Raw genomic sequence first — 25708 nt, 5'->3', positions numbered from 1 at the left:
ATGAGGAAGAGGGGGACACAAGAGCTTACGGTCTATGAGGATGAGGGTGTGACACAAGAGCTTACAGTCTATGAGGATGAGGGGGTGACACAAGAGCTCACAGTCTATGAGGATGAGGGGTGACACAAGAGCTTACGGTCTATGAGGATGAAGGGGTGACACAAGAGCTTATAGTCTATGAGGGGTGACACAAGAGCTTACAGTCTATGAGGATGAGGGAGTGACATAAGAGCTTACAGTCTATGAGGATGAGGGTGTGACACAAGAGCTTACAGTCTATGAGGGGTGATACAAGAGCTTACAGTCTATGAGGATGAGGGAGGTGACACAAGAGCTTACAGTCTATGAGGATGAGGGGGTGACACAAGAGCTCACAGTCTATGAGGATGAGGGTGACACAAGAGCTTACGGTCTATGAGGATGAAGGGGTGACACAAGAGCTTATAGTCTATGAGGGATGACACAAGAGCTTACAGTCTATGAGGATGAGGGAGTGACATAAGAGCTTACAGTCTATGAGGATGATTAGGTGACACAAGAGCTTACAGTCTATGAGGATGAGGGGGTGACACAAGAGCTTACAGTCTATGAGGATGAGGGGTTGACACAAGAGCTTACAGTCTATGAGGATGAGGGGTTGACACAAGAGCTTACACTCTATGAGGATGAGGGGGTGACACAAGAGCTTACAGTCTATGAGGATGAGGGGGTGACACAAGAGCTTACAGTCTATGAGGATGAGGGGGTGACACAAGAGCTTACAGTCTATGAGGATGAGGTGGTGACACAAGATCGTACAGTCTATGAGGATGAGGGAGTGACATAAGAGCTTACTGTCTATGAGAATGATTAGGTGACACAAGAGCTTACAGTCTATGAGGATGATTAAGTGACACAAGAGCTTACAGTCTATGAGGATGATTAGGTGACACAAGAGCTTACTATGAGTAATGAGATCATTTTAATCCTCAAAGGCATAGTCTAGATTAGATCCTATTGTATCCAACCAGAAAATGAAGCACGTTTCTAATTAGACTGCTCAAATAATAAACACGTACTAACCCGGAGCCGGATTGGCCCCTTTAATACCGCATACCCCAAATATAAATAACTACACAGAAACCATTGCTTCACCATTCTCAATTGTGGGGTGACTCGGGGTCGGCCACAGCTTTATTGAAATCATTGATAATTTAACCATTTCTTTGTTTGAATATTTACACACTTTTAACCATTCCACTTTACATAACACCAGATAACACCCTGTATGCCTGCCATATGTAAGGGCATGTAGGGCAGTGTTACCCCTAAAAAACCGCCCGCTGTGACAAAAAATACACAAAAATGATATAAAAAAGGGAGGGTGGGAGGGAAAACCGATGAAAAAGAGGATGAGTCACTGCTACTCAGAGTATTTAAGCATGTGCCCACCTCTTGTAACGCCCATGTTACTAGCCACACCCCCAGCACATCCCTCTGATGAATAAAGATGAGAGAGGGTAGAGCAACCTCCAATTAAAGGGGCCACACATCTTTTATTGTATCCAGACTGTTAACCACCTTTGAGCAGTAATTAGCCCAACAGCTATTCGCCTAGGGGCTATCAATTTGTAGTGTATTCATTATACCGATGAAAACTGGCAGAGATGATAGCCAAAATCTCTATCAGATCACAACTGGTCTAAATAGGTCTGATCTGGTGGAAATGGTGCCTGGATCTACTAAGAAAATAAAAGCAAAAAAACTCTGAGCACTATTGGGGCGCTAAAAAGTAATCCAGGAACAAAGTTGTGCGTCCAAATAAAAACAATTTATTCTTAAATCAGCATAAAATAAACAGGCATTAAGATACAATAAAATGAATATAAAATGTCCCTATAACGCGTTTCGGGTACTATGACCCTTTGTCAAAATTACGGACAGTAATATAACATAATAATTAGTGTGACAGTGGAATAAATACTTTAGGAAAGACAAACTGGCGGGATGAATGGCGCGAAACCGGAAGTGAGTCCCGGAAGTGACATCATCATTTTTTTATTTTTTTATTTTTTTTAAATTTTATTTAAAATTTTTATTAACTTGACACAAAACCAGCAAATAACCTAAAAGATAGCAGGATAGTAGTAAATAGGTAGTAAATCAATAGACCCCCTCCAGACTCTCATTCAAACCAATGGGGGTAAGGCATTGGAGCTTGAAAATCCAAAACATCTCCCTCCTTTTGAGATGGTTGAATCTCTGTGGGGTAGATGCATCAATGAATTCTATTGGGGTCAAACTAAAGTCCTTAAAACATTTGTTATGGTGAGTAGCAGCATGTCGGGATACGCTGTGTAGGGCAAAACCATTCTCTATATTAGACCTATGTTTATTGAAGCGTTCCCTCAAGGGTTGGATAGTCCTACCAACAGAGCCGGATCTCCATTGGCGCTCCTGGAGCACTTGCGCCGGGCCCCGGGTTCAGCCCTCTCTCTATGGGGCCCCGGCATCTGGCACTGTAGATCCGGCCCTGTACACAAGAACATGCTACAGGGGCCCCCGCAAGTATCAGCTGCTAAGTATGGGGCTGCTAAACGCTATTAGCAGCCCCATACTGACACGCACACACTATATGGTACTGTGCCTTTAAGGCACAGATACCATAGAGTGGCAGAAGTGCAGGCAGAGCGACCTCTGCCTGCACTTTCAGTCCTCCACAGACGGCCGATCTATGACTCATAGATCGCGCCGTCTGTGTCTCCACACTGCAGGGAGATGAAGAGCCTGGGTGCAGATCATCCTGTCAGCGCTGCGAGGGATCGTCTGGAAAGGTGAGTGAACTTTTATTATTTTATTGTTTTACAGGGGCCCAGAAAGGAAGATAGAAGATAATTTATGTATATTAAGGGGCAAATGTATAGTGGAGGGGGGTATTTATATATGGAGGAGGCACTGTATAGGAGACAGAGGGGGGAAGCCACTGTATAGGAGACAGAGGGGGGTGTAATTTATATATAGAAGAATCACTGTATATGGGGGGTGTATTTTATATATGTTGAGGAGCAAATGTATAGTGGAGGGGGGTTATTTATATAGAGGAGCCACTGTATGGGGAGTGGGGGGTGTAATTTATATATAGAGGAGCCACTGTATAGGGGACGGGAGGAGGTGTCATTTATATATAGAGGAGCCACTGTATAGGGGACGGGAGGAGGTGTCATTTATATATAGAGGAGCCACTGTATAGGGGACGGGAGGAGGTGTCATTTATATATAGAGGAGCCACTGTATAGGGGACCGGAGGAGGGTGTCATTTATATATAGAGAAGCCACTGTATAGGGGAGGGGGATGTCATTTATATATAGAGGAGCCACTGTATAGGGGAGGGGGATGTCATTTATATATAGAGGAGCCACTGTATGGGGGACGGGAGGAGGTGTCATTTATATATAGAGGAGACACTGTATAGGGCACGGGAGGAGGTGTCATTTATATATAGAGGAGACACTGTATAGGGCACGGGAGGAGGTGTCATTTATATATAGAGGAGCCACTGTATAGGGGACGGGAGGAGGTGTCATTTATATATAGAGGAGCCACTGTATAGGGGACGGGAGGAGGTGTCATTTATATATAGAGGAGCCACTGTATAGGGGACGGGAGGAGGTGTCATTTATATATAGAGGAGCCACTGTATAGGGGACGGGAGGAGGTGTCATTTATATATAGAGGAGACACTGTATAGGGGACCGGAGGAGGTGTCATTTATATATAGAGGAGCCACTGTATAGGGGACGGGAGGAGGTGTCATTTATATATAGAGGAGCCACTGTATAGGGGAGGGGAGGAGGTGTCATTTATATATAGAGGAGCCACTGTATAGGGGACGGGAGGAGGTGTCATTTATATATAGAGGAGCCACTGTATAGGGGAGGGGGGTGTCATTTATATATAGAGGAGCCACTGTATAGGGGACGGGAGGAGGTGTCATTTATATATAGAGGAGCCACTGTATAGGGGAGGGGAGGAGGTGTCATTTATATATAGAGGAGACACTGTATAGGGGACGGGAGGAGGTGTCATTTATATATAGAGGAGCCACTGTATAGGGGACGGGAGGAGGTGTCATTTATATATAGAGGAGCCACTGTATAGGGGACGGGAGGAGGTGTCATTTATATATAGAGGAGCCACTGTATAGGGGATGGGAGGAGGTGTCATTTATATATAGAGGAGCCACTGTATAGGGGACGGGAGGAGGTGTCATTTATATATAGAGGAGACACTGTATAGGGGACCGGAGGAGGTGTCATTTATATATAGAGGAGCCACTGTATAGGGGACGGGAGGAGGTGTCATTTATATATAGAGGAGCCACTGTATAGGGGAGGGGAGGAGGTGTCATTTATATATAGAGGAGCCACTGTATAGGGGACGGGAGGAGGTGTTATTTATATATAGAGGAGCCACTGTATAGGGGACGGGAGGAGGTGTCATTTATATATAGAGGAGCCACTGTATAGGGGACGGGAGGAGGTGTCATTTATATATAGAGGAGACACTGTATAGGGGACCGGAGGAGGTGTCATTTATATATAGAGGAGCCACTGTATAGGGGACGGGAGGAGGTGTCATTTATATATAGAGGAGCCACTGTATAGGGGACGGGAGGAGGTGTCATTTATATATATACCCCTGATGAAGCCAGCTTGCTGGTGAAACATGTCGGGGGGCTAAAGTGCATCTCTTTTAATTTGCAGTTAGGTTAGGTTCTGAGCTAGTTTTTACAGTAGCAACCACGAATAGTGACCTATTAGGGAGAGTGTAGCAATCTACCTAGATACCAAACCATTAATGCCGTTCCATGGTGTAGAGCTTGGGTCATAATATATGACCAATCAGTATCTATCTCCAGAGGACTAACAACTAATATGGTCATACTTTGCAATTTATTAATGTTCCTCTAAGACACTCTGGTGGTATATACACGCAGCACTGTAGTGTCTGGCAACAGACAAACAGAGACATATCTACTACCATATCTCAGTAGGAGCTCTTACAGAGATACAAATATACTGCCACATATAATAGGGACACCTGTCCTCTGAGCACTACTACACTGATATCCTGGTCATTGTTCGTGGCCTATTCGTTGTTCACAAGAGTTTAACCCACAACTCATGAACGCCATCTCTGTGACTCAATGAACCTACCCTACTGTGTTTTTAATACACCTTCCTTTCGAGCACTTGGTAGCTAATGCTACTAAACAACATACTTTCTTAATTTTGAGACTAAATAAACGCTAAGTTTTATTATGTGTTAACAATACATCTATTGTCCGGATATGGGTATCTTTGTCTGCTAATAGCAGTATTGTATTCTTTCAAGAAAAAATCCCTGCCGTGACATTTGGTCCATCTCTTTATAATAAAATTTATATACAGAGGAGCCACTGTATAGGGGACGGGAGGAGGTGTCATTTATATATAGAGGAGCCACTGTATAGGGCACGGGAGGAGGTGTCATTTATATATAGAGGAGCCACTGTATAGGGGACGGGAGGAGGTGTCATTTATATATAGAGGAGCCACTGTATAGGGGACGGGAGGAGGTGTCATTTATATATAGAGGAGCCACTGTATAGGGGAGGGGGATGTCATTTATATATAGAGGAGCCACTGTATAGGGGAGGGGGATGTCATTTATATATAGAGGAGCCACTGTATAGGGGACGGGAGGAGGTGTCATTTATATATAGAGGAGCCACTGTATAGGGGACGGGAGGAGGTGTCATTTATATATAGAGGAGCCACTGTATAGGGCACGGGAGGAGGTGTCATTTATATATAGAGGAGCCACTGTATAGGGGACGGGAGGAGGTGTCATTTATATATAGAGGAGCCACTGTATAGGGGACGGGAGGAGGTGTCATTTATATATAGAGGAGCCACTGTATAGGGGAGGAGGTGTCATTTATATGTTTGGGTTTAGTTGTTAAGTGGCGGTTGCTGTATAGCAGGGGCAGCTTTATATAAATGAATGTAAATGGCAGTGTACAGTGAGTGGCCTATAGCAGGGGTACTGTTCATTCATAAATGGGGGTGCCATATATAGCTTTAGTAAGCAGGTGTTGTCTATATATATCCAGGTGCCATGATATTGTCAGTAATTGAGGTATCTTTAAGGGCACAGATGTGCTGCCAAGAGCTGAAGACATCTAGGGGCGAATTCATCACAGCTGGAGGAGTTACACCGGATGAAGAAGAGATCCCAGTCTACAGGGGGCGCTATAGAGGCTGTAATGAGGTTGTAATGAAGAAGACAGTAAACAGTGAGTAATCAGATTATTTATAAAATTATAAATTATATTAAAATATTTTTGTTTATCTGCAGAGCATTTCATTTTTAATTTGAATACATTTTTTGGTACTGTTTTTTTTATTGGGTATGTGTTAGGTGGTATTATTTTGCAGTGGTAATGGTAGCGGTCTGGTGGTATTATTCAGTCATACCGCAGCGGTAATGGTAGTGGTGTGGTGATATTATTCAGTCATGATGCAGGGGTAATGGTAGTGGTGTGATGGTATTATTCAGTCATGATGCAGTGGTAATGGTAGTGGTGTGGTGATATTATTCAGTCATGATGCAGGGGTAATGGTAGTGGTGTGGTGGTATTATTCAGACATGATGCAGGGGTAATGGTAATGGTGTGATGGTATTATTCAGTCATGATGCAGTGGTAATGGTAGTGGTGTGGTGATATTATTCAGTCATGATGCAGTGGTAATGGTAGTGGTGTGATGGTATTATTCAGACATGATGCAGTGGTAATGGTAGTGGTGTGGTGGTATTATTCAGACATGATGCAGGGGTAATGGTAGTGGTGTGGTAGTATTATTCAGTCATGAAGAAGTGGTAATGTTAGTGGTGTGGTAGTATTATTCAGACATGATGCAGTGGTAATGGTAGTGGTGTGGTGGTATTATTCAGACATGATGCAGTGGTAATGGAAGTGGTGTGATGGTATTATTCAGACATGATGCAGGGGTAATGGTAATGGTGTGGTGGTATTATTCAGACATGATGCAGTGGTAATGGTAGTGGTGTGGTGGTATTATTCAGTCATGATGCAGTGGTAATGGTAGTGGTGTGATGGTATTATTCAGACATGATGCAGTGGTAATGGTAGTGGTGTGGTGGTATTATTCAGTCATGATGCAGTGGTAATGGTAGTGGTGTGGTGGTATTATTCAGTCATGATGCAGTGGTAATGGTAGTGGTGTGATGGTATTATTCAGACGTGATGCAGTGGTAATGGTAGTGGTGTGATGGTATTATTCAGTCATGATGCAGTGGTAATGGTAGTGGTGTGATGGTATTATTCAGACGTGATGCAGTGGTAATGGTAGTGGTGTGATGGTATTATTCAGTCATGATGCAGTGGTAATGGTAGTGGTGTGGTGGTATTATTCAGTCATGATGCAGTGGTAATGGTAGTGGTGTGATGGTATTATTCAGACGTGATGCAGTGGTAATGGTGGCAGTCTGGTGGTATTATTCAGACATGATGCAGTGGTAATGGTAGTGGTGTGGTGGTATTATTCAGTCATGATGCAGTGGTAATGGAAGTGGTGTGATGGTATTATTCAGTCATGATGCAGTGGTAATGGAAGTGGTGTGGTGGTATTATTCAGTCATGATGCAGTGGTAATGGAAGTGGTGTGATGGTATTATTCAGACATGATGCAGTGGTAATGGTAGTGGTGTGGTGGTATTATTCAGACATGATGCAGTGGTAATGGTAGTGGTGTGGTGGTATTATTCAGACATGATGCAGTGGTAATGGAAGTGGTGTGATGGTATTATTCAGTCATGATGCAGTGGTAATGGAAGTGGTGTGGTGGTATTATTCAGTCATGATGCAGTGGTAATGGAAGTGGTGTGATGGTATTATTCAGACATGATGCAGTGGTAATGGTAGTGGTGTGGTGGTATTATTCAGACATGATGCAGGGGTAATGGTAGTGGTGTGGTGGTATTATTCAGACATGATGCAGTGGTAATGGTAGTGGTGTGGTGGTATTATTCAGACATGATGCAGTGGTAATGGTAGTGGTGTGGTGGTATTATTCAGACATGATGCAGTGGTAATGGTAGTGGTGTGGTGATATTATTCAGACATGATGCAGTGGTAATGGTAGTGGTGTGGTGGTATTATTCAGTCATGATGCAGTGGTAATGGTAGTGGTGTGGTGGTATTATTCAGACATGATGCAGTGGTAATGGTAGTGGTGTGATGGTATTATTCAGACATGATGCAGTGGTAATGGTAGTGGTGTGGTGGTATTATTAAGACATGATGCAGTGGTAATGGTAGTGGTGTGGTAGTATTATTCAGACATGATGCAGAGGTAATGGTAGTGGTGTGGTGGTATTATTCAGTCATGATGCAGTGGTAATGGTAGTGGTGTGGTGGTATTATTCAGTCATGATGCAGTGGTAATGGTAGTGGTGTGGTGGTATTATTCAGTCATGATGCAGTGGTAATGGTAGTGGTGTGGTGGTATTATTCAGTCATGATGCAGTGGTAATGGTAGTGGTGTGATGGTATTATTCAGACGTGATGCAGTGGTAATGGTAGTGGTGTGGTGGTATTATTCAGACATGATGCAGTGGTAATGGTAGTGGTGTGGTGGTATTATTCAGACGTGATGCAGTGGTAATGGTAGTGGTGTGGTAGTATTATTCAGACATGATGCAGGGGTAATGTTAGTGGTGTGGTAGTATTATTCAGTCATGATGCAGTGGTAATGGTAGTGGTGTGGTGGTATTATTCAGACATGATGCAGTGGTAATGGTAGTGGTGTGGTGGTATTATTCAGTCATGATGCAGTGGTAATGGTAGTGGTGTGGTGGTATTATTCAGACATGATGCAGGGGTAATGGTAGTGGTGTGGTAGTATTATTCAGTCATGAAGAAGTGGTAATGTTAGTGGTGTGGTAGTATTATTCAGTCATGATGCAGGGGTAATGGTAGTGGTGTGGTGGTATTATTCAGACATGATGCAGTGGTAATGGTAGTGGTGTGGTGGTATTATTCAGACATGATGCAGTGGTAATGGTAGTGGTGTGGTGGTATTATTCAGACATGATGCAGTGGTAATGGTAGTGGTGTGGTGGTATTATTCAGACATGATGCAGGGGTAATGGTAGTGGTGTGGTAGTATTATTCAGACATGATGCAGTGGTAATGGTAGTGGTGTGGTGGTATTATTCAGACATGATGCAGTGGTAATGGTAGTGGTGTGGTGGTATTATTCAGACATGATGCAGTGGTAATGGTAGCGGTGTGGTGATATTATTCAGACATGATGCAGGGGTAATGGTAGTGGTGTGGTGGTATTATTCAGACATGATGCAGGGGTAATGGTAGTGGTGTGGTGGTATTATTCAGACATGATGCAGTGGTAATGGTAGTGGTGTGGTAGTATTATTCAGACATGATGCAGTGGTAATGGTAGTGGTGTGGTGGTATTATTCAGACATGATGCAGTGGTAATGGTAGTGGTGTGGTGGTATTATTCAGTCATGATGCAGTGGTAATGGTAGTGGTGTGGTGGTATTATTCAGACATGATGCAGTGGTAATGGTAGTGGTGTGGTGATATTATTCAGACATGATGCAGTGGTAATGGTAGTGGTGTGGTGGTATTATTCAGTCATGATGCAGTGGTAATGGTAGTGGTGTGGTGGTATTATTCAGACATGATGCAGTGGTAATGGCAGCAGTGTGGTGGTATTATTCAGTCATGATGCAGTGGTAATGGTAGTGGTGTGGTGATATTATTCAGTCATGATGCAGTGGTAATGGTAGTGGTGTGATGGTATTATTCAGACATGATGCAGTGGTAATGGTAGTGGTGTGGTGGTATTATTCAGTCATGATGCAGTGGTAATGGTAGTGGTGTGGTAGTATTATTCAGTCATGATGCAGTGGTAATGGTAGTGGTGTGGTAGTATTATTCAGACATGATGCAGTAGTAATGGTAGCGGTGTGGTGGTATTATTCAGACATGATGCAGGGGTAATGGTAGTGGTGTGGTGGTATTATTCAGACATGATGCAGTGGTAATGGTAGTGGTGTGATGGTATTATTCAGACATGATGCAGTGGTAATGGTAGTGGTGTGGTGGTATTATTAAGACATGATGCAGTGGTAATAGTAGTGGTGTGGTAGTATTATTCAGACATGATGCAGAGGTAATGGTAGTGGTGTGGTGGTATTATTCAGTCATGATGCAGTGGTAATGGTAGTGGTGTGGTGGTATTATTCAGTCATGATGCAGTGGTAATGGTAGTGGTGTGGTGGTATTATTCAGTCATGATGCAGTGGTAATGGTAGTGGTGTGGTGGTATTATTCAGTCATGATGCAGTGGTAATGGTAGTGGTGTGATGGTATTATTCAGACGTGATGCAGTGGTAATGGTAGTGGTGTGGTGGTATTATTCAGACATGATGCAGTGGTAATGGTAGTGGTGTGGTGGTATTATTCAGACATGATGCAGTGGTAATGGTAGTGGTGTGGTAGTATTATTCAGACATGATGCAGGGGTAATGTTAGTGGTGTGGTAGTATTATTCAGTCATGATGCAGTGGTAATGGTAGTGGTGTGGTGGTATTATTCAGACATGATGCAGTGGTAATGGTAGTGGTGTGGTGGTATTATTCAGTCATGATGCAGTGGTAATGGTAGTGGTGTGGTGGTATTATTCAGACATGATGCAGGGGTAATGGTAGTGGTGTGGTAGTATTATTCAGTCATGAAGAAGTGGTAATGTTAGTGGTGTGGTAGTATTATTCAGTCATGATGCAGGGGTAATGGTAGTGGTGTGGTGGTATTATTCAGACATGATGCAGTGGTAATGGTAGTGGTGTGGTGGTATTATTCAGACATGATGCAGTGGTAATGGTAGTGGTGTGGTGGTATTATTCAGACATGATGCAGTGGTAATGGTAGTGGTGTGGTGGTATTATTCAGACATGATGCAGGGGTAATGGTAGTGGTGTGGTGGTATTATTCAGACATGATGCAGGGGTAATGGTAGTGGTGTGGTGGTATTATTCAGACATGATGCAGTGGTAATGGTAATGGTGTGGTAGTATTATTCAGACATGATGCAGTGGTAATGGTAGTGGTGTGGTGGTATTATTCAGACATGATGCAGTGGTAATGGTAGTGGTGTGGTGGTATTATTCAGACATGATGCAGTGGTAATGGTAGTGGTGTGGTGGTATTATTCAGACATGATGCAGTGGTAATGGTAGTGGTGTGGTGGTATTATTCAGACATGATGCAGTGGTAATGGTAGTGGTGTGGTGGTATTATTCAGACATGATGCAGGGGTAATGGTAGTGGTGTGGTGGTATTATTCAGACATGATGCAGGGGTAATGGTAGTGGTGTGGTGGTATTATTCAGACATGATGCAGTGGTAATGGTAGTGGTGTGGTAGTATTATTCAGACATGATGCAGGGGTAATGTTAGTGGTGTGGTAGTATTATTCAGTCATGATGCACTGGTAATGGTAGTGGTGTGGTGGTATTATTCAGACATGATGCAGTGGTAATGGTAGTGGTGTGGTAGTATTATTCAGACATGATGCAGTGGTAATGGTAGTGGTGTGGTGGTATTATTCAGTCATGATGCAGAGGTAATGGTAGTGGTGTGGTAGTATTATTCAGTCATGATGCAGTGGTAATGGTAGTGGTGTGGTAGTATTATTCAGACATGATGCAGTGGTAATGGTAGTGGTGTGGTAGTATTATTCAGACATGATGCAGTGGTAATGGTAGTGGTGTGGTAGTATTATTCAGACATGATGCAGTGGTAATGGTAGTGGTGTGGTGGTATTATTCAGACATGATGCAGTGGTAATGGTAGTGGTGTGGTGGTATTATTCAGACATGATGCAGGGGTAATGGTAGTGGTGTGGTGGTATTATTCAGACATGATGCAGTGGTAATGGTAGTGGTGTGGTAGTATTATTCAGACATGATGCAATGGTAATGGTGTGGTAGTATTATTCAGACATGATGCAGTGGTAATGGTAGTGGTGTGGTGGTATTATTCAGACATGATGCAGTGGTAATGGTAGTGGTGTGGAGGTATTATTCAGACATGATGCAGTGGTAATGGTAGTGGTGTGGTGGTATTATTCAGACATGATGCAGTGGTAATGGTAGTGGTGTGGAGGTATTATTCAGACATGATGCAGTGGTAATGGTAGTGGTGTGGTAGTATTATTCAGACATGATGCAGTGTTAATGGTAGTGGTGTGGGGGCACAGTGTGGTCATTTATAGTGTGAGGGGTATATATGATATATGTGGGGTACATTGTGGTCAGTTGTAGTGTGAGGGGTATATATGATATATGGGGGGCTCAGTGTGGTCATTTATGGTGTGAGGGGTATATATGAAATATGTGGGGGCACAGTGTGGTCAGTTGTAGTATGAGGGGTGTGCATGATATATATGTGGGGGCACAGTGTGGTCAGTTGTAATGTGAGGGGTATATATGATATATGGGGGGCTCAGTGTGGTCATTTATGGTGTGAGGGGTATATATGAAATATGTGGGGGCACAGTGTGGTCAGTTGTAGTGTGAGGGGTATATATGATATATATGTGGGGGCACAGTGTGGTCAGTTGTAGTGTGAGGGGTATATATGATATATATGTGGGGGCACAGTGTGGTCAGTTGTAGTGTGAGGGGTATATATGATATATATGTGGGGGCACAGTGTGGTCAGTTGTAGTGTGAGGGGTATATATGATATATATGTGGGGGCACAGTGTGGTCAGTTGTAGTGTGAGGGGTATATATGATATATATGTGGGGGCACAGTGTGGTCAGTTGTAGTGTGAGGGGTATATATGATATATATGTGGGGGTATAGTGTGGTCAGTTGTAGTGTGAGGGGTATATATGATATATATGTGGGGGTATAGTGTGGTCAGTTGTAGTGTGAGGGGTATATATGATATATATGTGGGGGTATAGTGTGGTCAGTTGTAGTGTGAGGGGTATATATGAAATATGTGGGGGCACAGTGTGGTCAGTTGTAGTGTGAGGGGTATATATGATATATGGGGGGCTCAGTGTGGTCATTAATGGTGTGAGGGGTTTATATGAAATATGTGGGGGCACAGTGTGGTCAGTTGTGGTGTGAGTGTTATATATGATATATGTGGGGGCACAGTGTGGTCAGTTGTAGTGTGAGGGGTATATATGATATATGTGGGGGCACAGTGTGGTCAGTTGTAGTGTGAGGGGTATATATGATATATGTGGGGGCACAGTGTGGTCAGTTGTAGTGTGAGGGGTATATATGATATATGTGGGGGCACAGTGTGGTCAGTTGTAGTGTGAGGGGTATATATGATATATGTGGGGGCACAGTGTGGTCAGTTGTAGTGTGAGGGGTATATATGATATATGTGGGGGCACAGTGTGGTCAGTTGTAGTGTGAGGGGTATATATGATATATATGGGGGCACAGTGTGGTCAGTTGTAGTGTGAGGGGTATATATGATATATGTGGGGGTATAGTGTGGTCAGTTGTGTTGTAAGGGGTATTTAAATATATGTATATAGGATGATGGCAACCAGGTCTGTTTTATAAACCTGCAGAGATGAGTCTTGGCTGCAAGAAGTCTCCTTGAAGATTAGACAGGAGGGAAGAGACAACATCAGGGGCGTCACCTGAGGACTGGGATCTACTACTATATAATTACTATATGCTGTGGTGATGCTGTGGGTTGCAGTTTCGAGGCATCTTTTGGAATAGTTTGGAATATTGGTTTTATGATAGTTTTAATTGGTAACAGTATTGTGGTATCATTATCTGGTAGTAGTATGGCGCTGATATTTGTAATAGGATAACTATGTGGTATCTTTTTTTCACATATATTGTTGTGGAAGGGGGCCCCGCGTTGGCTGGGAGGCCCCATCTTAAATGAGGTGCTCCGTACCGCTGGGACCCTTAATCTGTCCCTGCCTACCAATGTACTGGAGTTTACAGGTACATTCTATGAGATAAATCATATAACTTGAGCCGCAGTTCATAAAACTCTTAATCCCAAAGGATTCTCCTGTAACATTGGATGTGAAATGTAACTGTCTATGTCTAATACTAATGCAACATTTACACCTATTATGGCCACAACGGTAACTGCCAAGTACCTTGGGAAAGAAGCTAGGGTGTGATTTGCTAGATTCAGGCCGGAGCCGGCTAGGGGCCAAGATGTTCTTGATGGTACGTGACCTCCTAAATGTCAGTTTGGGTCTTTTTGGGATGATTTCCTTCAAAAACGGGTCATGTAGTAAAATCCCCCAATGTTTATTGATAATGCTCCGAATTTCTGCACTATCTGAGGAATAAGTAGAGATAAGGTTGACCCCTCTAGTTTCCATGTCATCAGTGGTTGTTTTCAACTTTGGTTCAAGGCAGGTTTCTTGGCTCAAAGAACCTGCTCTTGTTTGTGCTGTAGCCAGAAGATTAGGGGGATAGCCCTTAGCTTTAAAACGATTTGTTAGGACTTTACTTTGAGATATGAAGTCACCATCCTCAGTGCAGTTACGCCTTATTCTTTTATATTGTCCATACGGGACATTGGTTAGCCATTTCTTGAAGTGACTACTAGAGAAATCCAGATAACTGTTACTATCGACCTTCTTAAAGAAGGTCTTGGTCTTAATTTGCCCATCAGGTGTATGAAAGACAGTAACGTCCAGAAATTCAGCATTATTAAATGTAATTTCACAAGTAAATTCAAGGCCCCACTCATTTTCATTGATGTCTCTTACGAACTCGAGTGCTTCATCTCCATTTCTCCTTTCTAACGTATCTTACTAAATCCGAGGTATCTAGTAAGAATGATTTGAGATCTCTCACATATTTCTGCAGGAAAATATCAGTGTAATGAGAGAGGTTAGACGTTAAAGAATTAATACCTGATATTATTGGTCTCCCTGGTGGCTTGGTGTCATTCTTGTGGACTTTAGGTAAATAGTAGAAGAGGGCCGTTGCTGGCTCTTCTATCTTAAGATATTGGTATTCCTTTTTGTCAAGAATCCCTATTTGGAGACCCTCATCTAAAAGGTTATACAATTCCTTTTTGTATTCATTGGTAGGATTGTGGTCCAATTTGGAATAGAATTCTGTATCGGACAGCAGCCGCATTGCCTCTGTAACATAGTCAGTCCTATCTAGGATTACGACCCCCCCCCTTATCGGCAGATTTAATAACCAAATACTCATTGGAGGCTAGATCTTTTAGGCTTTTCTTTTCTTTAAATGTTAAATTATCTTTCTTGCCAGGGTGCTTTTTCACATTGTTGGTGTTTGAGTGGAGTTTCCGGAAATCCGTCGACACCAGAGTATAAAAAGTGTCGACGAAATTACCCCTGTGATGGGAAGGATAGAAAAGGGACTTGGGTCTAAGACCAGTATGTACCGGGGCTAAAGTATCAAGTGTAAATGGCTCCTCAGAGATAGGAGTGGTTTTGGTATTGTCAATAATAGTAAAATGTCTTTTTAGAGTGAGCCCTCGGACAAATCTATTGAGGTCCAGAAATAGTTCGAATTCATTTGACCTAGAAGACGGACAATATGACAAACCCTTTTCCAGGACCTTGGTTTCAAAGTCTGACAGTGTGTGAGATGAAAGATTAAAAATTTTAACCAGATTAGTACCCTGTACATCCTTACCAGTTGTTGGTTTCGTCAATGCCACGGTTACCTGATTTTCTTGTATTTTGGAGTTTCTACTATAGAGTCCTCCTCCGATACGGACGTGTCTGGGTCGTTTCTTACCGCCTCTTTTGCCTCGCCTGCGAGGTTTTTCCGTTTTATCCCTAAAGGGGAGGCTGAGTGGCTTATTTCCTTCACAAAGGGGTCTAGAATATAATGTTGTACTATCCTTTTCTTTCGGAGTGCCCCTGGTAATCCTAAAAAAGAAACTGTCTCATCTGGTGAGGGTAAATCCTGTGTGTTGGGTAGTTCCAGGGGTATATTCCCTGTACGTGCGCCTGCTGAGGGTGTATAAAATAACTGATGGGATTCTAGTCATACTATCTCTGAGGAGCCATTTACACTTGATACTTTAGCCCCGGTACATACTGGTCTTAGACCCAAGTCCCTTTTCTATCCTTCCCATCACAGGGGTAATTTCGTCGACACTTTTTATACTCTGGTGTCGACGGATTTCCGGAAACTCCACTCAAACACCAACAATGTGAAAAAGCACCCTGGCAAGAAAGATAATTTAACATTTAAAGAAAAGAAAAGCCTAAAAGATCTAGCCTCCAATGAGAATTTGGTTATTAAATCTGCCGATAAGGGGGGGGGGGTCGTAATCCTAGATAGGACTGACTATGTTACAGAGGCAATGCGGCTGCTGTCCGATACAGAATTCTATTCCAAATTGGACCACAATCCTACCAATGAATACAAAAAGGAATTGTATAACCTTTTAGATGAGGGTCTCCAAATAGGGATTCTTGACAAAAAGGAATACCAATATCTTAAGATAGAAGAGCCAGCAACGGCCCTCTTCTACTATTTACCTAAAGTCCACAAGAATGACACCAAGCCACCAGGGAGACCAATAATATCAGGTATTAATTCTTTAACGTCTAACCTCTCTCATTACACCGATATTTTCCTGCAGAAATATGTGAGAGATCTCAAATCATTCTTACTAGATACCTCGGATTTAGTAAGATACGTTAGAAAGGAGACATGGGAGGATAACTACCTATTCATAACCATGGATATCTCCTCCCTTTATACAAAAATCCCCCATGATTTAGGCATCCATGCCGTTTCCCATTTTTTACAAAATGATGCTTCCATTCCTGGATTTCAATCTAACTTTCTCTTGAGAGCTATTTCTTTTATTTTGGAACATAATTATTTTTCTTTTCTTCACAAAATCTTCCTACAGAAAAGGGGTACCGCGATGGGTAGCAAGTTTGCACCCGGCTTCGCCAATTTATATGTGGGCCTCTTTGAAGAAGAGTTCATCTACCCACACAATGCTTTTAGTAAGTGCCTTCTCTATAAGAGATTCATTGATGATATTTTTATAATTTGGAAGGGTAATAAAGATGAAGCACTCGAGTTCGTAAGAGACATCAATGAAAATGAGTGGGGCCTTGAATTTACTTGTGAAATTACATTTAATAATGCTGAATTTCTGGACGTTACTGTCTTTCATACACCTGATGGGCAAATTAAGACCAAGACCTTCTTTAAGAAGGTCGATAGTAACAGTTATCTGGATTTCTCTAGTAGTCACTTCAAGAAATGGCTAACCAATGTCCCGTATGGACAATATAAAAGAATAAGGCGTAACTGCACTGAGGATGGTGACTGCATATCTCAAAGTAAAGTCCTAACAAATCGTTTTAAAGCTAAGGGCTATCCCCCTAATCTTCTGGCTACAGCACAAACAAGAGCAGGTTCTTTGAGCCAAGAAACCTGCCTTGAACCAAAGTTGAAAACAACCACTGATGACATGGAAACTAGAGGGGTCAACTTTATCTCTACTTATTCCTCAGATAGTGCAGAAATTCGGAGCATTATCAATAAACATTGGGGGATTTTACTACATGACCCGTTTTTGAAGGAAATCATCCCAAAAAGACCCAAACTGACATTTAGGAGGTCACGTACCATCAAGAACATCTTGGCCCCTAGCCGGCTCCGGCCTGAATCTAGCAAATCACACCCTAGCTTCTTTCCCAAGGTACTTGGCAGTTACCGTTGTGGCCATAATAGGTGTAAATGTTGCATTAGTATTAGACATAGACAGTTACATTTCACATCCAATGTTACAGGAGAATCCTTTGGGATTAAGAGTTTTATGAACTGCGGCTCAAGTTATATGATTTATCTCATAGAATGTACCTGTAAACTCCAGTACATTGGTAGGACTATCCAACCCTTGAGGGAACGCTTCAATAAACATAGGTCTAATATAGAGAATGGTTTTGCCCTACACAGCGTATCCCGACATGCTGCTACTCACCATAACAAATGTTTTAAGGACTTTAGTTTGACCCCAATAGAATTCATTGATGCATCTACCCCACAGAGATTCAACCATCTCAAAAGGAGGGAGATGTTTTGGATTTTCAAGCTCCAATGCCTTACCCCCATTGGTTTGAATGAGAGTCTGGAGGGGGTCTATTGATTTACTACCTATTTACTACTATCCTGCTATCTTTTAGGTTATTTGCTGGTTTTGTGTCAAGTTAATAAAAATTTTAAATAAAATTAAAAAAAAAAAAAAATGATGATGTCACTTCCGGGACTCACTTCCGGTTTCGCGCCATTCATCCCGCCAGTTTGTCTTTCCTAAGGTATTTATTCCACTGTCACACTAATTATTATGTTATATTACTGTCCGTAATTTTGACAAAGGGTCATAGTACCCGAAACGCATTATAGGGACATTTTATATTCATTTTATTGGCATTTTATTGTATCTTAATGCCTGTTTATTTTATGCTGATTTAAGAATAAATTGTTTTTATTTGGACGCACAACTTTGTTCCTGGATTACTTTTTAGCGCCCCAATAGTGCTCAGAGTTTTTTCGCTTTTATTTTCTATTGTCTACGGCTATCAATCACTGTTAGCCGGTCATCTGAGCCCTGGGAGCTGCTTCCTGTGTCCTGGAGACTAGTGCTGTTCAAACTCCTCATCCCCTGGACGACTCTGGCTGGACCCCGGGTTGGGATATACATGCGCTATTGAAGCATCTATAAGGTGAGCACCTTTCAACATACCTACCTCTACTTCACTCAACGATATCACCCGAGGCGCCGCCTCCTGTGTCCTCTTTTCGATTTTGTGGATCTACTAAGAGGCTGGGAGTTGATTACTAGATATGTGCGCAGAGCGCCAAGTGAGGGGTATTTTAAGACTGGCGTTTAAAACGTCTTAATAAATTCTCCTCGATGTGTTTATAGGCCCGTTATAGAATGGCGCTAAATAACACTTAAGTTTCCCACAGGGGTATAACTAGAAACTGCTGGACCCCTTAGCAAATTTTGTAATAGGACTTCCTTTTCCCTTGGTGGGAGTTTAATTAGGTTTAAAAACATGTTTTCTTTTCCATCAGAAAATTAGAAAACTGAAAAAAAATAGATAAGTAGATCTCATCATTTTACCCATCTGTCAGGTATGGGTAAAAAAGTCCTGCAGGCACAACTTCTCCTTCCATAAAAAAATAACTGAGACCTGACGGTACTGATGACAAATGATGTTTTTAAACACCTATTGAAAACAATAGCACCTATTACCAGGGGCGTAACTTGAGGGGGTGCAGAGGGTGCGGTCGCAACCGGGCCCAAGAGGTTAAGGGGGCCCATAAGGTCTCACTTTCCCATAAGGGAAGACTAGTTATATGAACCATACATTATAGTCGGGGGCCTGGCACAGACTTGAAGCCCCTCAGCTTCAAGTTACGCTCCTGCCTATAACTGATTAGTTTTTCTCTTCCTCTAACAGAACAGAAGAACTAAGCACACAGACATGACAGCAGTCAGAGCAGCAGACATTATTTGGGGAGGGGGCTAGCACTTCCATCACCACTGACCATGACAGCGGAGCAACACTTGGGCCTTGTGGCTCTGTCGGGGAATAGACTGGGATAGGGGTAAGAGGAACACAGCAGATGGAGACATCTTAGCAGGTGGAGCCAAGAAGGGGACACAGTACATATACTGTGGCTCTATGAGAGGGACAATGGTGGGTGGTATGACGGTATAGGAGGGTTTTTGTGAGATACTGGGGCACATTTACTAAGGGTTGGCGGAACGCATTTCCGTCAGGCTTCCCAAATCTCTCAGTTTTGTGCCGCATTTAACTGGGGTTTTTGGCACACGCGATCTGATTTTGGCGCATTGGCGCCGGGTTTTCACGTGACACAAATCGGGGGGCAGGGCATGGGATGATCCAACTGATTCGGACAACGTGCAGGATTTAACATCTCAAATTGTGTCACAAGTCATGTACTCACATACACCAGAAAGAAGAAGGTGAACTCCGGCGGACCTCAGTGGGGAAGCGACACACGCAGGATCTCGGGCACACGATCTTGGTGAATCGCAGCGGACTTCATCTTCGTCGGACCGTCCGGATCGGGGATCAGGACAGGACCGGGTAAGTAAATGTGCCCCACTGTGTGTAAGGGATTTGTGACTAAATAAATACACTTTACTGAATACACTTTTACTGAGGTGGCTACATATTATTTACTGAGGTGCCTACATATTATTTATGGAGGTGGCTACATTTACTGAGCCACCAAACATATTGCACAGCTACTGACTTGATGTTAGGCAGATGGAGAAAAAGAAGAGTAGTCCAAAAATACGGGTCCAAGAACCTAGAACCAAGAGGACAATACAGTTTAGAATCAATAGGCAAAATGCATGGTCAGAAAACTGGCAAATGGTCAAGCAATCAAAAATACAAAAGTCTTTATAAATGCCAGAAAGCAAAGACTTATAGCAAGCAAGGAGAAAAACAATGCTAACTGTTTTGTAATTTGTCAGAGTTCCAGTCCAGAATGTGATTGGATCACTTCCCTGACATCCAGACAAGAAAGACCAGCAGGGGAGAAGTGTGAGTGGAGGAAGAATCTGTCTATCTCCAACTTAACTGTTAGCAACCCAGACCAAAATCCACAGGAGACAGACGGGTGTGGTGGATATCACAACCAAGGAAAAGAATAAAGCAGTGTTCAGACTAGCAAGGACAGAAGGTACATCCTCAGCTGTACTTTACAGACAGAGGATGGTGGTGAAGCATGAATGGGCACAGACGTAAAAATTACTATGCAAAATTAACTTCCGAATGTCATGGAGAGTTTATAATTTATCTAAGATTCATGAAAGGTTGTGATATTGCACTTTAATGCCTTATCACGTTACACAAGGCCTTTCAGAAATAGATGTATACGAGGAAAGGGCAGCTGGTCTCTGGCAGGGTCTTCAGTATGACTGTATCATTAATAGAGTGGAAATCAGACAAATTCTTCTGTTCTTTATTTCTGAATAGGGAGAAAATACTGTAAATACGAAAAATAGACCAAATCCAGAGATAAAAGTTGCTTTGGAGCCTCCAGGATGGGAAGCATCACATTTACAATTTAACATTAAGTCCAAGTTTATCTTTGATATTGTCATCTTAGATTATGGAGATGACTCCCCTCTGACCGGGAATAAATCTGCAAGAAATAAGAAGATATTCTGGGCTCCCGCTGATGTTATTTTCTTGCTAACAGTAATCACGTTAATAATAATTGAAAACTTTAAGATTACCTGTAATCCATATGCAAGCAGTAATGCCAGAGGACATGAGGAGGATTATGGAGAGCACTTGCCATTAACGCTAGGTAAATAATAGGGCGAATAAATATGTACATATTCATGTTAGCGGATGGCTTATGATAATACATGGCATATTCATTTTAATTAGGTCTACGAGTTCAGAGGAAGCACACGGAAAATGGACCGGGGAAGGGCTGACAGTTTCCTATATGGTTCATTATTAGAAAGCAAAGTTAATTGAGGAAAGGATATGGTTAAAAGCAATGTGGGTTTTTAATTAAAGTGGAAAAAGGATACGTTATGGAAGAGATGAAATATTTACATAAATGTGACAAGATGGGAAAGACATTTCAATCATTTTTATGGCTGATGTAGGAAGAAGCGAGTAAAACAGAAGAATTCCCTATGGTTCTATATAACGCAGCTACATGACCAGCCTTATCTATGTGTGGCCTACAGTAGTATATACACAGATCCCTGTCCCTCTAAGCTGTTCCCACGTCCTGAAATTCGAATGTATCAATCGGGAACATGTATCTTAATTTTAGCTTACTTTTATTCTTTCATTTTTTGCGACTTTTTACTGCAACTTTGGCTGTTATTTCTTAAGTATACCTCTGTGTACCTAAAAGGACATACACATGTGTCACCAAACATATAGACATACTGTTGTGCGCCCCCTCTGACAGGAGCTGCTGTTCTTTTAGCTTCTTATACCTTGGTTTTTACAAAAAATAAGCTTTCGAAATTATGCAAATGAGTAAATTATGCATAGGAGTTAATGGAGCCTGGAGCCCCTCAGGCTCATTTGCATAAGTTTAAAGCCATTTTTTTCTTAAAAACAAAGGCATAAGAAGCTATGAGGGGACACACAGCAGTATGTCTGTATGTTTTAGTTACAATCCTTGATCAAGTGAGAGATGTCCTTTAAGTATCTTTATTTTCCAGATGTTCTGTACAACTTTTCACTCATGTATCGCTTTTTTTGCTTACTTTTCTGATTTTGTAGGCGAAAATCTGCACCTGGTCCAGGGCAAGTGCAAAGGAAGGATTATTTTCATGTACCCTGTTTTAACATGTAAATTGTAATTTGTTGACATGCTTTAAGGCTGCGTTCACACGTGTGTTTCTGCAATGCTTTGAAAAACGCATCCCAAATGCCATGTGTGACTGCAGCCTCATATGTCGTCATCTCCCCGAGGTGTGACTAGAGTACTTAAAAATGCAGGCCATGGCCTTAAATCCAAAATTTGCAGTAGTGTCCACTCCTGTACATAACTTTGTGTACACACCTTGTGTCCAGGCTCATTTGAGACATTTGCAACACAAATTCTAAAAAAAGCCAGGACAGGAAAAACTAAACATGTATCAAAAGAAAAAAGACCTTCCAAAAGCCTCAATTATACGCAAAAAATGAGATACATGTACCCCAGTGTCTTGAAAGAAAACCAACAGTTTAAACACAAGTTTTCTTTTCTTCCCTTCTTTAACTCTAGCCTTCCAATACCACTTTAACCAATCTAACCTTATGACACCCCTTTCTCCACTCGACCCTTCTGGCGCCACTTTACCCACTGTACCCTTCCGATTCTACTTTATCCACTCTACCCTTCTGACTCCACGCTAACCACTCTACCCTTCCGATACCATTTTACCCACTGTACCATTCTGACTATACTTTACCTACTATACCCTACCGTTACAACTTTACCCACTTTATCCTTCTTTTGCAAACCCTAGAAAAAATATTCTGCAATAATCATCCAGAGGAAATATTTAACCCAATATCTAAATATTTTGGCTTTGTAAAAAATAACTAAATATTTTAAAAAAATGTTTTTTTATCTGCCGTTTGTTTATTTGCAGATCAAGTGGAGATAAAATTACAGAAAACAATTACAAAACGTCATCAAAAATTTACTGAGCCTCAGTCCCCAATGGATAAGTGCACAGTACAGTAAGGAAGATGAACAAAGATAGACATGGCAGACAACAAGGTAAAGTCAGACAAACTGGAGTCAGAAATCAAGAACAAAGAGAGGGACGTAATCGTAAGGCACAAGAGTGGCTAGGGCTTAGGCAAAAGAACAGAATCACACCAGAATAAATCAGAAACCTGCAAGAAGGCAATTACAGGCACAGGTATAATGAACAAGTAGGCATATATGGGGTGATTGGATGCCACTCCAGATGCCTTCAGCACTCCGAAAGGACTGTGTGTACACACATTCTACAAGGGTCGAGCAGTCTATTCTTTCTTGTTTTTTACACAGCTGCAACAAGTGAGTGTTAACCCTTCCTGCTCTATTACTGGCTGTAGCAAGGTATGAGCGTTATTTTCAAAGATCAAGCTGAAAGTGAAGACGTTTAATCCTTCCTTCTCAGAGCTGTTTAAACAAATACATTTTGCCACCCTTTAAAATATATTTGCATATTCCTTTCCCAGACTTTACACTGTAAAGTATCATCGACCTATGGTGGGGCATACTAGTTTCAAAATTTATGAGCAAAGAGGAACCCTGTTTCCTTTTTGGGGCCCTATTCAACTTATCAGGATATATGTAAATGGAGACAAATACTGGGGCTCATTTACTAAGGGTCCGAATCGTGTTTTTCTGGCGGGTTTCCCGAATTTTTCCGATTTGCGCCGAATTGCCCCGGGATTTTGGAGCATGCGATCGGATTGTAACATTTTACTGTACACTATTAAAAGGGTTAACACGCTATTACTCATTTGCTTTTTCTGAACATGATGCTCCCATATAGAATATACATTATTATTTTTTAAGTGGATAGGCACAGTTATCCAGAGCACGTCTTGTGTATGTGTTAAAGATACGATGACTTCCCTGGAGACCTTGATTGGAAGGCACAGATGCTAACAATTCCTATCCCCGGTTTGCTGCCAGTGTGCCCACTAGAGCAACACATCTCCGGAGAGCTGAATCAGCCCAAGTACAGGCGATACGAGACGGTTTTAGCGGGACTGCACACAGAGAGAATTGTTACGAATGTTAGTGGATTTTGCTGAAGCGTGCACTGCCTGATGGGAACTTGGACATCTCTATTACTTAGTTTCAATGACTGCTTAGGCAAAACTCATGGGATAAATAACCCTTGGCTTTTTATGCTACGGCGAGGCGACAACTTTCATGGTAGCAGCGGGGTCTTGACTCATTACGTGGATACGGTGCCAATCACAGCACCGCTAGACGTTCATATAGATGCGCTATTAGCGGTTTAATGAGCAATGGCTTTTGACAATGTGATACGGTGCACCTGTTCCACTCGTATGATTTCCATCTGAAGAGAAACGTCACAAAGGATGATGTTTCCCATTGTTACTACTTACTCTACTATTCTACTGGACTGTACTCGACTACTACTCTAAGACATATAATATTGCATTTACAAATAGAATATATATTTATGATTAGTGATGAGTAAACCCGTTCAGGTTCAGTTTCACTTGGTGAATTGTCGGAAGTAAAACTGTTCTAGTTGCCCACAGAGCGCAGCTGTAATTTTATTAACAGTTGTTTGACAATGAAAGCTGAGCTCTGATTGGTTGCCATGTGCAACTAGAACACTTCAGCTCTCAGATACTTCTGATAAATCTCCCCCACTGAATCCAAACCTCAAAAAAAAAAAACCTCACCAGTAACACCCACGATTGGTGCTTGCACTAATCGCGGGTGTGAACCCTTTGTTACATTTAAAGGTATTTAAAGGTATGGGACCGCTCATCACTATTTAACACCCCATAGGTGTGTTAAGCTAAGTGGAAGTGCACACGCACTGCCGTCCTTGAAATGCTGGTGGTGCGTGCATACCGCCATATTCCTTAGGATCATCAGTATTGCCACCAGTATTTCAAAGTTCAACACCTATCACCAATACAGTGTTAAGAGCTTCTGGCTAAAGTTTAGGGTCAGGTTCAGGGACCATCCCTATTTATGATACATTAATGTGGATTTGTGGCACTGACTGATCTCCTTCATAGCAAGGGAGTGATGGATTGTTGTGTTTCCTACTATACAAAGCACAAGTTGTGTGTCATTAGGTGGCAACACTGAAAGGACAATGCATTTATTAGTCAGTACAAAAGGGAAAACATACATAACAGCAATATAAAAACACATCTTGGCCACTTAACGACCATTTTTAGTCTGCATTAGGTAAAGAGACCCAAATTCCTGCCAGGTACACAAATCAGATAATAAACCAAGTGGCCAGTTGTCTGGGGGGACCTAATGGGGGTCATTTACTAAGGGCCCGATTCGCGTTTTCCCGACGTGTTACCCGATTATTTCCG

The 25708-nt window shown here is 42.1% G+C and overlaps 1 long non-coding RNA gene across 2 annotated transcripts; it reads left to right on the top strand.

Annotated features, from left to right (window-relative positions):
• Positions 1-2590: 2590 nt before the first annotated feature.
• LOC140069368 (uncharacterized) lies at positions 2591-25708 on the top strand. Of its 2 annotated transcripts, XR_011848782.1 has the most exons (4): positions 2591-2813; positions 6172-6317; positions 18694-18823; positions 23260-25708. It is a non-coding gene; the product is annotated as an uncharacterized lncRNA (long non-coding RNA). The 2 variants fall into 2 exon arrangements; XR_011848787.1 differs by lacking the exons at positions 18694-18823; positions 23260-25708 and adding an exon at positions 13679-13764 and having other exon boundaries at positions 2614-2813.

The sequence above is a fragment of the Engystomops pustulosus genome, chromosome 1 (genome assembly GCF_040894005.1).
Source record: "Engystomops pustulosus chromosome 1, aEngPut4.maternal, whole genome shotgun sequence".
Lineage (NCBI taxonomy): Eukaryota > Metazoa > Chordata > Amphibia > Anura > Leptodactylidae > Engystomops > Engystomops pustulosus.
Note: the sequence above shows the minus strand (reverse complement) of the source record. Positions and strands in the feature narration are given on the sequence as shown.